The sequence below is a fragment of the Chroicocephalus ridibundus genome, chromosome 3, assembly GCF_963924245.1.
Source record: "Chroicocephalus ridibundus chromosome 3, bChrRid1.1, whole genome shotgun sequence".
Taxonomy (NCBI): domain Eukaryota; kingdom Metazoa; phylum Chordata; class Aves; order Charadriiformes; family Laridae; genus Chroicocephalus; species Chroicocephalus ridibundus.
In genome coordinates, this window is record NC_086286.1 from 15,566,277 (window position 1) to 15,580,680 (window position 14,404).

At 43.2% G+C, this 14,404-nt stretch overlaps 1 long non-coding RNA gene across 1 annotated transcript; it reads right to left on the reverse strand.

The window, feature by feature from the left end:
* Nucleotides 1–4,227: 4,227 nt before the first annotated feature.
* Nucleotides 4,228–9,878, reverse strand: LOC134512616 (uncharacterized). The gene is made up of 3 exons (XR_010070192.1): nt 9,302–9,878; nt 8,845–8,932; nt 4,228–4,321 (listed from the first exon to the last, which is right to left on the reverse strand). It is a non-coding gene; the product is annotated as an uncharacterized LOC134512616 (long non-coding RNA).
* Nucleotides 9,879–14,404: the final 4,526 nt, after the last annotated feature.

A 14,404-nucleotide genomic window follows, 5' to 3' on the forward strand; every position in this document is an offset into this window, starting at 1 on the left:
TCTTTCTCCAAGTGCAAATCAAAAGATATAAGAAGCTGCTTGTTAACCTGGAATGTCAGCTGTCCCCAAATAGGTGGAAGGAGGGTTTGTAGCTGCAGTTCCACACGATTTTTAAACCCCCCAGCTTGGAAAGCAGTGAATCTAATTTAGAAATACTAATAATGAAAAATAAAAAGGTTTTCCTGACACAAGCAGAAATCCTTCTCCAGCTTCTCTTTCTCAGATTCATAGATTTTCCAAGGCCAGGAGCAAGGATGAGGCCAACAGGTTGGAAAAATGCTATTATTTATTCTGAAAAAATGTGTACAAATCAGATGCTAAGTCAGCAGGACTCCGGCATCACTAGAAAACTTATTCTGCAGAGGTAAAGTAAGTGCAGCTGCAGGTCATCCTGACATGGATGGCATCTCCTGGCATGGAGAAGAATCGCAGTAGCTCAGTCTGTGTGTACCCCTTATCATATAAATTGTATATCATATGTAAATTACGTAGCCCAGGGGTCTGCCATCTCAAAAAACGCAGTGCGGCCACCAATTTCTTTTTTAAACCCAAAGACTGCAGTACTCTCAGGGGGACCCAAACACAAACTTCAAAATCCCAAGGCTACACAAACCCTCCAGCTAGCATTTTTCCTACAGCATGATAAACCGGGATTGCTTTTCCTGCATCCAAGACGTACTTTAACACCAGACGTGAACCGTACCGCAGCTGAACCCCGCTCTGCCAGCTCTACTCCGGCACCCTGGGGCAGACACTGGTGCTACCAAACAGACGCCTGGGTAAGACTGCAGAGGTGTTACCTTCTGGCATGATTTCTACCGCTTTCAATACTGTTGGAAACCTAAGTAGTTTGGAAACAAATGGACTGTGCGAAACTGAAAAGAAAAGCAGAATTCACCGTCCTGAATTATGGATGGATAATCAGCCACAAAATAGCATTGTCTGCAGCTGCACTGGAAGCATGTCTGATCAGTCCCTCTCTTCAAAAATATAAAAGTCAAGTCCTGTTCAGATTAGAGGGATCATTAGAAATACTGAATGTCTTTCTATTATTTTGCATTAAAAGGCTTTTTTTTTTCTCTGTGATTCGTAATTATTATAAAATCTGTTTTCCTGTTCTAGCATCTCACAAGTACTTTGCACCAACTCTGAGTGACAACACTGTGCAATGTGTAAGACGAGAAAAATCAGGATCATAATGTGCTACCTTCCAGCCCACACATATACTTGGCCACTTGCAGGGAGGAAAAGTATTGAAGACTTTACTCAGGAAATTCCCACCAAGCCATCCCACCTTTCCGAAATGAGGATGCTGGATTGCAAAATGCAAAAGACTCTAAGGTGCTCTCAACCTTGCTCTTCTGCATTTACTTTCAAGAGCTGTGGTTGTGATGGGTCCTAAAAAACTGTTGTCCATTACAGAAGAAAGTGCCCCAGGTCATCTCTAAACCAATGAGATGACTTGGGAAGTCATCGGTCCTCTCATCTGAAAACAACTGGCCATTCACCACCACGTCTGGTGATACGTGCTGTTTAAGGGATATAGTCAGAACATCAGAGGGACGGATGGCATTGTCACCAAGATGCCTACCTAAGGCATCTACATCTCATCTTGAAAATACCAGACTGTTTTATCTTCCCTCTGGATGAGAGGCTATATCCTCCATTGATATTTTAAAAGCCATTTGCCACCATCTGAATCACAAGACCGAGACGAGGGAAGTCCTTAGGTCTAACCCCCTCTTTTGCTGATGCATATTTTTGGGCAGGTTCATTAAGTGCTATATCTGAGTTTACATATTTTTCCAATACCCAGCCCTGTTCTGCGCATGTCCTGTAGACTGATTATTTGTACAGGGACATGCAGTACTTAATGTCACCTTCCTGACTTCAGCTGAGGACTTCTTACATAGTAATAGCTGCACTGGATCGGACCAAAGATCCCCTGGCAAGTGCTTTAGGGGACGCAATAAGAACCAGGAGCACGTACAGCAATACTTCCACCCAAACACCAGCTCTGTGCCTCCCGAACATGCCTGCATGCGAACACCTCTGTGTGTTAAGAGGCCCTGGCAGACCTCTCTTCCCTGAATGAGCTGATTTCCTCTTGAAGCCATTTGAATGATGGGTCTCCGGTGGCTGGTGGCAATGAGTTCTGCGCCTGAATTATGAACCATATGAAGTAATACTTCATTATTTTCATTTTAAACCTGCCACCCAGCAATTTTGTGGGGTGCCTCATAACACTGCTGTAGGAGGATCAGTGAATAAACCTTCCCTGTCTTACTGACCTCTATCTCATTTTGCTCTGGTCGTCTCCTCCTGACGCTGAGGACCTATAGCCTGTTTAATCTTTCCTGGCTGGGAAATAATCTTTGATTATTCAGATGCCCTTCTCTGTTCCTTTTCTAACTTTATTATTACGCTACTGACAATATTTTCAATTGTAGTGGAACTTGGGAAATCACACATTGGGAAACAGCCTTTCCCTTTGAAAGGGCATTTAAAACTGAGTAACACCATCTGGAGTTAATCACCTTCTGCTTCTAATAAACCAGGCTAAAGAAAAAATGCTTGAAAATGAATGAGTTGTGACAACCAAGGCACAGTATCAGCTGTTTTGTGCTTGGATTCCCACATTGCCTTCACATCCACAGAGGCAGGAGCTCTGAGCCGCAATTCCTGCAGGCTCCCTCTCTGCCCAAAATCATGGTTCCGCGTGTGGTTCATCAAATTTAGTGGCAGAGTAGTTGGGAGTATGGCAATGACTTCACCTTCTCTTTGCTTACAGCTGAAGGTTATTAGAGTCTGGAAAACTAACTGGGTCTGCAACTAGCAGTTGGGCAGACTTCTACCCGAAAAGGGATTGTTTTCTTCTCCCCTCCCCATCCTTCAGTGACACTAATTCACCCGACTTGGTCACACAAATCTCCAGAGGTCCCACACCTTGCTCCTGCATTTTTTGGCTTTGCAGGGATGATGCGGGGCTGTCAAACCAGGCTCAGCTGCAGATGCCAAAACACGACTCTTGTCTGAGCCCCCAAAGATGCAGTAAAGAGGAATTAGTTGCAATAGCCATGGAAAAGACCAGCACCAGATAAAACCCTTGCTTTCTCCCTACTTCTTGTAATCTTCATTAAAAACACAAGACTTTGGAGACTTTTGAAGTGTTCAATGCTTGAAGAGTCTGTGGTTCCTGCTACAGCACCAGGGCAGTGCTACTGCTCAGGCTGCTCCTGGCACGACAGCAGGGCAAGACCGTGCTGTGGTGGAACTGCCGGACCACCCCAGTGCCAGACCACTCCAGTGCCACCCCACTGGAATGGAGGCAGCAGGAGTTCCTGAGGCCCTGCTCAGGTTTTGGAGACCCTCTTTCCCTCAGCTTTTTGAGAGACGTGGCTCGCACCTTGCAGCACGGAGCTCTGCGGAGAAGCTGGCAGGAAGCGCGCAGGGTGAAGAGGGTTGGCTCACAACCTCTCCCACGGCATTTCATAGTCAGCTTGCACAGATGTAAATGGCTAATCAGCACCAAATTATTTTTCCCTCTAATGCTAGGGCTGGGTTTATTTCTGTCATGGCATGCTGTTTGTGCAATGCACTGCGCTACAACCGTATTTGTAGCAGATTGCCGGAGCTCTGGATGGCGTAACATTTTATAAGGGAGGCCAATAACATACAAATGGCAGAGTAATTTTCTTCTTGCTAAAAAGACGGGTTGATTTTTACTTATCAGTGCAAAGGAAATTGATGTTGTCACTTACAAATACATCCCTCTCTTCATTTCAGATCTCTGGGAAAGGCAAAGAGAGAAAAGTTGGAGATGCAAGAGAGACCCCAGTGATCAAAGTGGAAAAACATAGTCACCCCTGATGCATGTGTACTACCATGATGATGATGGTCTGTGTGCTACCAAGTATTTTGAATCCTATGAGGCTTGGTGTTTTATCCATCATTAAGAAGGACTGGCCACTGTATTTCATGTTAAACAGCTGCTGTGCTGCACAGCAAGTATGAGAAATGGAGACAGAAACTAAAACTGAGACTTCCTCTGCTTTTAGCAATGCATGCCAGGTTCCACTGGAGGCAAAGGTAGTGCTTATTTAATTATTTGTATTCACTATTAATAAATGGAACTGTATATAACTCTTCTGTAGGCCAATCTCATGGTCACTGCAGACTCACTTAACGAAGGAGTGAAGACTGCAGAGAGAGTACACTCCTCCTAGTCCTTGTGTTGTGGTTTTCACCAGTGGTTGCGCCTTAGATGGGTCTTCTGGACTTCAATATGGATATGCAGTAAGGGAGTGCCCCCAAGGAGATTCTGTTGAAAAAAATAAAAAGCAAAGTACATAATATTATCACCTTCAACCTACAATCTACGCAGCCTCACTAGCCAGGAGGGTGTGAACTGCCCTGGCCTGGCAGCTCCCTGCCAGCACCTCACCTCTCCCCAACCCTTCCACCCAAGGACTATGAGTGAATATGATGGTTTTTCCCTATTTAATGCACAATTAGACAAGAACAAATGCATCTCCATTAAGAAGTGTTGGCTGCTGTTTGACAAAGCTGCGTACATTCGTGTACAGTAAGACCAGTCACTCGACTCAACCACGTCCATTTTTCCACCGGAACAAGCTTTACTGTACCTCTGAACACCGAGCGTTAACCTTGGTTAGTCTTCGGCTGGCTAGCACAGAAACAGCAAAGCTTAAAAACTGTACTCGAGGGGATCCACAGGGTGTGAAATACACTGTGTTTTAGTTAATTAGTTAATGTTTGTAAAGCATTTTCTGGAGAAAAAAAAAGTGCCAAGTACGATCGTTATTATCAACAGTCTTTCCTTTCTTCAAGTCCTTGCCAATAATGGTTTCAGTTTTGTTTCCAGGGCTAAATTAAGCACTTTTGTAGTTCTGTCAGGCAAATGTTAAGCACAGACAAACAATCTTGCTTTTCAGCTCAATCCTTACAGGTTTGGTATGATTTTATCTGGGTTTTGTTTTACAGCTGCCTCCATTCAGTTTAGCTTGTCAGCTAATGATCTTTCCCTGGATTACCCACATCTAAAATAGTGGAAAGAAGTGACCGAGAAAGGCATTTAATCGATTGGACTTTAACAATATGCAAGGTTGAGAACAAACCTAGACACAAAGGAAAGAGGGATGAAGGATAGAATAAAATTACTAAAGATAAACGTGATCTCTTTCCTAGAGAAGAGACTGGGGGGGGGCGGTTCTGAAACATGATGCACAACACCTCGCTTTGTGTGTTTGATGAAGAGCTCCATGAAAAAATACTAGTTAAGGTAGAGAAGAGGAGGCTCAGCATGACACTAGTTATTAGAGAGTAAATAAGAGTACTTAAAAAGTAAATATTAGCAGACTGGGCTAAAGAGTAACTTCCAGGATGGAGAAAGGATCTGCTGAAGCTTCTTGTGGCTCAAGCTGAGAAATATTTATTTCATATTTTGGTTTTATGCAATACTGTGGCTCAAAAAAAAAAAATGCTGGTGAGGAAGAACTTGCTTCAGTGCCTGACAAGAATCAGAATATGCTCCAGGAAGAAACAGATAATTTTGAGAAATACGGTCTAAGAAATTAGTTTAATTGTACAGTGCAGCCCAAAGAGGAAGGTAATACACTTAGGAACTGCTAACAACAGTTTCTGCTTTAATTAAGGTTATCATCTCCCGGAACTCATGAAAAAGAGAAAGACATGAACATTACCAATGCATCAATGAGCAAACGTAAGCTACCTTTGTGAAATTTCTTCTAGGTATATTTCTAGTTTTCAAATTGCTTAGAATGTATGAAAATGTGACTCTCCAAGTCTTTTAAGTCAGAATAACTTTTTTTAGGTATATTTCATTATCTTTTCGGTGCTTCATTCATGTGTCACAGCCTTTATATGTTCATTGGGTACTTAATACATCCTTCCCTTTGTGAACTTCAATTCAAAAATTGAGATAAATGTACTGTTAAGGAACTGAAGGGAGAGGATTAAGAAAAATGGGAAAAGGGGGCGGAGGAGGAGAAAAGAGAGTAGCTAGCAGATCAGGTCTGCATTTTCACTCAACCCATGTGAATCACATAAGAGCGATTCAAAAGAGTGATTGGCTCAAAAGAGTGCAGGGCACTGCATTGTAATATTGCCTTCCTATGCGCTTTGAATGTAAAATGCTTTTGGTTGCTGTGAGCTTGGTGGGTTAAGAGCGCTCCTCTGAGTCTTGAATTTTGCTTACAGAAGGGATTTGAGCCTATTTATTACATTCCTTGTTCTGAGCGTTGTAAAAAAGCAGTACTTGGTGTTCTGGTAACCAAAATGCACTGGAAATTGTTATTGAAGCTGCCCCCACAGCCAGTCAAGAGGCTGTCCAAGTCATAATAAATTTGAAGTAATAGAGTTGAAGTGCCTGGTATTCCTTTGTCAGATCAATTCTCCAGCTTGATAGGGGCAATTCATCTACGGGTAATTCATCTGTCTTTACCAGGTTTGTCAGTTGGTGTGAAAGGCAAGCTGGATGCTTTGGGCTGGACGGGGTCAGCGATGCCGGCCTAGCACCAGCCACAAGAAGTGGCAGGAGCGCGTTCCCCCAGAGCACGGCTGATAGATGGGCTGAAAGGAGCTGGGTGATTTGGTACACCTGTGAGCCAGGAGGGTGGGGGTGAGAGGCCGACGAGACTCTTTTTGGAGCAGCTTTCCACGACGCTGGGCTGAAGGACTCAGACCCAGTCGAGGCACAGCAAACGTAGCCCTCCTCCCGTAAGCAGCTACGGTCGCGCTGCCATTTCTTGCAAGTCACTGGGTATTCGTCCTTACACTAGCGGGGGATGCTGCTGTAGCAAATAAAAACAGCCAGAAGGCTAATCAATAGGAAGAAATTTCATCTGCATTTATGTTGAGGATTGTTTGGGCTCCCATAAAGCTCGAGGTTTCTCTAACGTCTCTGACAGATAGTTATCAAACTGTCTTATGCACAGTCAACGGCATCACAGAAGCAAACACACACGATTTAAGAGCCCTTTATATTTGGCTCATAACTTTATTTTTGGAACAAAATTAGAACTTTGTCAGCCTGAAGACAGCACAATAAAAACAAGATCATTACTCTTTCCCTGCTTGGTGAAAGCTTTATGGCTCAAACAGCATTTCTAATCCTTTATGTCCTGTCTCTATGATGCATCTAATGAATAATCTCCCTTTCTCCTCTATAATTCACTTGACAGCAAAATAATGTCTTTTAAAAACCACCCAGTTTTTTAAGCAGTATCTTATCTCCCTCGTTCCCATCTGAATTTTGTAGTTAATGCCTCTTCTCCATTTCCTTATCTTCTTCCCACCCCCCCAATACCCCCGTGCCCCCCCCAACACTGCCAAACAGCCATCCGTCTGTCTCCACAAAGCATTTCTGCTGGCAGCCTTGCTCCTTGCTCCAGCTTTTGCTCCTGGGGCAGGACATACCTTCTCCAGAAATGCTGTCTGCGGACAGAGACCTGCAGCCTAATCGCATTGAGAAAAAATGAAATTAATCCTTGGTCTTCTTCTGCAGCTCAGGTGTCCAGCAGAACTGAATACCTGCAGAGCATAGCGGCCAGGAGTGAAGAGTAGTGCTGGAAGTTTAAAAACAGGATATGCAAGTCTTCTCAGAGAACTGACAGTTTTCTTCTACTAAAGGTACTGGAGTAACTAAGAAAAGGGGAATACGCTTGTGTTTTTATGGGCCAGTTGAAGAGGAAATTATTTCCATGAGGATCGTTTTTAATCAGTCACTTGGCAAAGTGTCCCAAGGACAAGCAAGATTTATTACCTTCACCTTGAGGCTAGTATGTTCGTTGCTAGTATTAGTTACCTACAGCACACAGATTTGCAACAGTGGGATTAAAAGGTTTATATAGAATCATAGAATCGTGGAATGGTTCGGGTTGGAAGGGACCTTAAAGATCATCTAGTTCCAACCCCCCTGCCGTGGGCAGGGACACCTCCCACTAGACCAGGCTGCTCAAAGCCTATATGACCCACTTCCAATCATCTCCACTAATGAGCTAAAGATCAGCAAGAAAATTCTAAAAACGAGTAAATAGAGTAAGAAATTACAGAAAGCTGCATCAAAAGCAGCTTCATGTACTGGGGAGAAGCAATCTTGCCTACAAATTGTCCACACAAGACTGTACACGCACCAGTTTGGCAGGTTAATAGCAGTATAAGAGGGAACATAACTACTTACAAAGAATTCTAAATTGTTTAAGATGTAAATTTTAAAAACGCAGAATTATTCAGGGTAGCTTTGGGTGGGAAAGGAAAGAAGGTAAAAAATAGAGACAAATGGATCAAATTCAGAAAGGAAATTTTTGGCTATTGGGAAGATTTCTGGACATTGAAATAGCCAAGTCCAAGGCCTTACTCAGTTTTGAATATATTGAAATGAGCAGATGCGAAGCAATTTCAAGCCCCAGCATTGGATACCATTTGCAGATGGAGTAAGGTGTCCGCTGGGAGCAGAGCTGCAGAGGGTCATGGCTCTGGGACTGCGGATGGACGGTTACAGCTGACCCATACTGTCTGTGTAAGCATAGCTTTATTTGCACTAAACAGTACATTTTTAATGTCTTAAATTAATTTTTTTTTAATTTTTATTTCCTCTCCATCTGGAGAGGTAGACTCTCACTACAACAAATTCAAATAATAACTTTCACACAGACTCCTGACAGCACCGAGCCTTTTATCAAGTCCATGCAGCTTCCAAGGCAACCATAGGTTCAGCTCCCCACAGGTCCTTGACAAGAGCTCGGCGGCCCATCGTACCCGTCACAGCTGCAAAAGACAGTGATGCACGGAAGGGCAACGCACCTGAGAGACCTAATGATCCTCCATCCCTTCTAGATCTGATTCATCAGCTCTGCCCAATAAATAGAAACACCCGAGGTTCTCACCCCACCTGAAAAAGAGTACAAGAGAATGAAAGGAAAATGTATTAGAAATTTACCGTAATGCATCTGCATTAATATTATTTGTAATATACAAATATATAATACCCACTTTTGCAATCAGGCCTATTTAGTAAAGCCATACAAATTAGTGTTTTTTCGTATGATGTTCAAAGAAAGGAAGAAATTAATGCCCAGCTGTCTACTATCCAGGCATGCCGCTGGGAGCCTGGGAGGCTTTTCCCCTGTCAGTACCACTGCTGACATGCAATTCTGCTGTCTTGGGCTCCGAAACATACACCTTGCTCTCCCAGCACATTTTAATTCTAGCTCCCCACATCTTAGCCATAGGCTTGTTGAGCATAAACAAGATTATTCACCTTGATTTGTGCTGGAGGAAATCATGTGGGTAGGTTTTCACCACCAACTAATGGCAGCCAAGCTGCTTTTTCCCACTGTGTCATCCTTCACTCTGTCCGTCTGTCAGTCATTCATGGAGAGTGGTTGGGAGAGACCTGCAGGCAGTAACCTTGGAGTGAAGGGTAAGGAGTACTTCAACAAATCCTGGAGTCACTCGAGTGCCATTGCAATGCTATGAGACCCTACGTCCTGCCGTGTCCATTAGACGGAGGTGTATGCCAGCAGGCCAAGGAGAAGACTTCTGTGAGCGTGTTCAAATCAAGTCTTACCAAAGGCTCCTTACTCCTGAAGGACACATCCATTAAATAAAGATGCAAGTGTTTCCTTTTTTTTAACGCTATACCTAAAAGCTAAATCATATAGTTTTATCACAAATTTAGTGAAAGCTGATATTCCTCTTAAGGCCCTGTTTTGTTTTTTAAGTCTTTTTCCATTTTTATGTGTTGCAGAGAAACATCAGTAAAATGTGATCCCACAATGCTCAGAAAAAGCAGGTAGAGGAAGGAAACCTTTTTATTCCCCTTAATGACTCTGGGATGGGGGGGCTGACTTACATTTCTTAAATGTATGAAGAGACGGCAAAGATTAATAAGAAAGGGATAACAAATTAATCATAAGTCTTGCCTTTTATAAATAGATGGCAAAGTTTTGGAGAACTTTTCCATTCTTCATTTCAGCAACAAGATTAATTCCCAGCTCCTCCTGCAGGACTGTCCCCCTTGAGGTGCATGGTGATTTTTTTTCTGCAAGCAAGATGGGACAGAAGGAAGAAGGGGAGGAGAGGAGAAAGTAGGAGGGGCTGAAATAAATTGATTCCAAGTTTAATTTCCAAATGATTTTTTAACCTTGACAAAAAGCTGCGGGACTGAGAAGGCGCTGTCAGCAAATTTTTGTTCTGTCCCACTGCTTGAGAGGTTTCCCTGCAGCACAAAAAGCCAGTCACCACTCTGTGAACACATGATGTCCAACAAGGAAGCGGGAGTAGCTCCTACTAATAGCTCTTCAGAGCTGTGGACAAGGGACGTGCCTCCCCACAACGGATGGCCCTGCAGAGGCGTCCCCCAAGCTCCAACCCCACCTACCACATCCACCCTGCACAGTGCAGCACCGCAAAGTGGTACGGGATGAGGCCCAGAGGACACGTAGCCACCTTGATCCAAAACAACGTGCCCGGGGGGAGCAGCTATGTAGAGCTGAGCTCCCAGCACCATGTTGGAGATGGACACGCCAGAGCTTCCTCTGTGCGGCTACACTGACACAACACCATCTCGGTTTTGCATTATAGGCAGAGAGACAGGTCCAAGGTGGGGTTCAAAAAGCCCACCTCACCAAGCACTTGAGGAAATCAGCAAGAACAGCCTTACGCCCCTCCATTTCACATCTCTTCAGGTATTTCCAAGAATGAGAGACTGGGAAAACCACTTTGTTTCCATTTTTTAATTCCAGAGGCTTTCCCTGTGAACAGCTCTCCTTTCCTGTACCCCAGTGGTCTGGAAGAGACATATGGAACAGGGCACTGGATGGCACTGGTGAGAAGGTGCCTGCTGCGAACCTTCTGAAAACCAGACAGGTTTAGTTAGGTTATTAGCATCCAAAATACTACAGCCAACATGCATTCAGTCTGAAGGTCCCCTCAAGCTTCACGCAACCCCCTTGGGTCTGCGATCAGGCTCTCCACTTAAACAGAGCCACACAGAGCTCCCCCCTCTCTGCAGAACTTGACAGAGAGATGGAGTTCCCAAGTACACAAAGTTCCTGCAGGTCTGCGGCCACATGTGCAACAGGAAAAGGGCCACCCACCATGCCCTCCAGGAAACTGCTGCAAGGGGAGCTCCACAACCACCTTTGCTGCCGCACCACCCAGCAGATGCTCTTTCTTTAACAACAATTTTCCTTTTCATTTATGAGTGGCCTCAGGTCACTGTGTAAGTTGAGACCAGTTTGCCAGTCTGTGTCCTTAGGTTGTGTCTTGTCTTTCTACCTCATTTTTCAGCGCTTTTTATTCTTTCTTGCAGTTTAAGTATCTTACATGTAGTAATTTATTTATTGGACAGCCAGGCACAAAACAGTTTCCCTTCTTCTCCACTGTTTCCTTATTTATAAAATTGTTTTTTCTGTGGTTGCAATGTGATTTGTATCTCCTTTTCTTTTAACTTCCAGTATTTGACAGAGCCAGAATGCATTATTGTACCTGCTGCTGGTTTTTAACCAAGGATTTTGTGTTTCTGTCATCTCCCCCCATGCACCCCATTTCCTCTCTTTATTTCACCCTGTTCCCTCTCTTTATTTCTTAGACACGGGTCAAGACTGAACTCGGGAAGATCTCCACTCTACAAATGTAAGGTCACAGTATGGAGGACTCCAGTGTGAGATTTAGCTCAAGCAGGCTGAGGACTATTCTAAATACCAGAGTAGATATGACGTCACATTCAAAAAGAAAATCAAGAAGAGTCTGGATTACAAACACTTTCACAACGAACAAATAGTAAGTACTAAACAAGAACTCAAATAGTAAGTATGAAACAAGAATTAATGTCTGGAAAATAGAGCCAGGCAAACCCAAATTACAAACTAGATGCACATTTTTAAACTTCAAGTGTGATTAATCACTGCAAGTATCTGAAGTATTGAAATCAAGACTAGATGTATTTCCAAAAGTCATCCTTGAGTTAGACACAGTGTCTTGGGCTCCCCAGAAAAATAATGGAATGAAATTCTACTGTGACCTGATGGTGTCGCAGTTTCAATTGGGATAGAGTTTTTAACTAGCAGCTGATACAGTGCTGTGGTTTGGATTTGGGATGAGAAATAGTGTTGATACCACGCTGGTGTTTTTGATTGTTGCTAGGCAGTCAAGGCCTTTTCTGCTCCTTATACCGCCCTGACAGTGAGTAGACTCAGGGGGCACAAGGGGTTGGGAGGCGACACAGTGGGGACAGCTGACCCCAATTGACCAAAGGGACATTCCATGCCGTGTGATGTCATGCTCAGCATATAAAGCTTGGGGAGGAAGAAGGGGGAAGGGGGGCATTCAGAGTGATGGTGTTTGTCTTCCCAAGTCAGCGTTACGCGTGATGGAGCCCTGCTTTCCCGGAGATGGCTGAACACCTGCCTGCCCATGGGAAGCACTGAATGAGTTCCTTGGTTTGCTTTGCTTGTGTGCATGGCTTTTGCTTTACTTATTAAACTGTCTTTATCTCAACCCACAAGTTCTCTCACTGACCGGGGGGAGTGAGCGAGCGGTTGCGTGGTCCTGGTTGGTGCTGGGGTTAAACCACAACAGATGGTCAGACTGTCTCCTGTGGTCCTAAGAGACAATGCCTCCATTCATTAAAAAAGTTAGATAGAACAGAGCTTTCATCAAGACAACTTTAATATCTCCTTGTTATATTAAACCGTCAGGGGTTTTGCTTGCCTTTTCTGCCAGATGCATGTTGACTTTTTTAGGACCTGAGTTCCTATAGCAGGCAGTATATCTTCTTTCACAAAGCTGTCCAAGTTGTGCTTGAATATTAGTCTTCCTCAGGGCCACAAGTACTGCTCTAAATCAGGAAAAAGTTTTGGCTGAGACTCTGAACTTCTAGTCCTTTGGGATGAGAGAAAACCATGTGACTTTATATTGCATATTGGTCATCAGGAAAAGTGTTTCTAGTTCATTCTGCAAGCATTCTCTAGCAAAATTCTGTAGTTGCTCAAAACATTTTTGCAGAATCACGGACATAGCCTTTTTCTGACATTTCCTGACATTTTAATGGTCATCTTGCTACACTTGGGCTTACTACTCTTCACAGGGCACAACAGGCAGTTTTCACTCAGTAATGGACATTTTCTTGGTACTCTCTACAACTAAGTCAAATAAAATGCCCCTAGTTTTATTTCCCATGTTCTGTACAAGCAGGTCAGTTGCAACTCAACTGAAGCCAATCTAGTTGCTTAGTTCCACTATCAATGTTTATCAAGAAATTCTTTCCTCTAAAGCAGGCATTATTCATTAAGAACGTGTTTATTCTGCTTCTGAAAGGTCAACACGAGTCTTTTGTCCTTAAAATATTCCCCAAACTAGGGAGGATTCTTAGATGACCAGATATCTCCCAGGCAGATAAGAACTTCTGTTATTCTTTCTGAAAAAATAATACCAATGCAAGACTCCATGTTGTGTTCTCAGGTACTGAGATTCCTTGGTGTTTCTGTTAAGCATAAAAACCTGACCATATTTTGAGACTTGGTGTAACAGGCAGACACTCAACAGCCATTAAAGTCTTCTGCTAACTGCCAGATTGTCTAGGAAATCAGATGTGCTCAGTAAAGATGGAGGAGAAAGCTCTGATCCTGCTTACTGTCATCATTTCACCCATTTTGATGAAGTTGCTTTGCTTTTAGTTAACTAAGTGAAAGGAGGCCCTTTAAGGTTCCCACTATAAAATCTTACTTGATTCCTCATAAATAATGTTTCTAAAGCTCATTCATAGTAATAAAAATTTATAGTGCGCTGATTAAAACTGCTGTAATTTATATGCACTAAAACATCAATTTAAAGATGTATTATGGGGCATGATTCCTTAACCATGACACTCTAGTTTGCATTTCATGACAAACTAAAAATCCAGGAGCTGAGATTGCCATGTAGCGGCAAAGAACAATAGAACTGAATTAGCTGCAAATCGTTGGGAGCAATCCTTTCCCTGAACAAATGGTAGTAATAATATTTTCCATAGATCTGGAAAGAAATTGTCAAGGAAAGGTTCAGGAGAGCAAATAATCAGCCTCAATATCCACAATGATGATTCAGATGGTCACCACAGTTATTGTTAAAATAAAAGATCACTTTTTTGGTTCATGTCAGAAGACGGAAGGGGAAGGAAACTACAAACTCCACAATCAGTCTCATGCCCGGTCCTACATCCCACCAAGCTCCTCCTGTCCTACTAAGGATAATAAGCACAAGAATGCTCAACACCTTATGAGAGGGTACCCAACACCTTAGAAGAACAAGCCTTTCGCAATGTATCTTTCAAAATGATCACTTTTTCTTCATTTGAAGGAGTATTTTGCAGTTTTTTGCC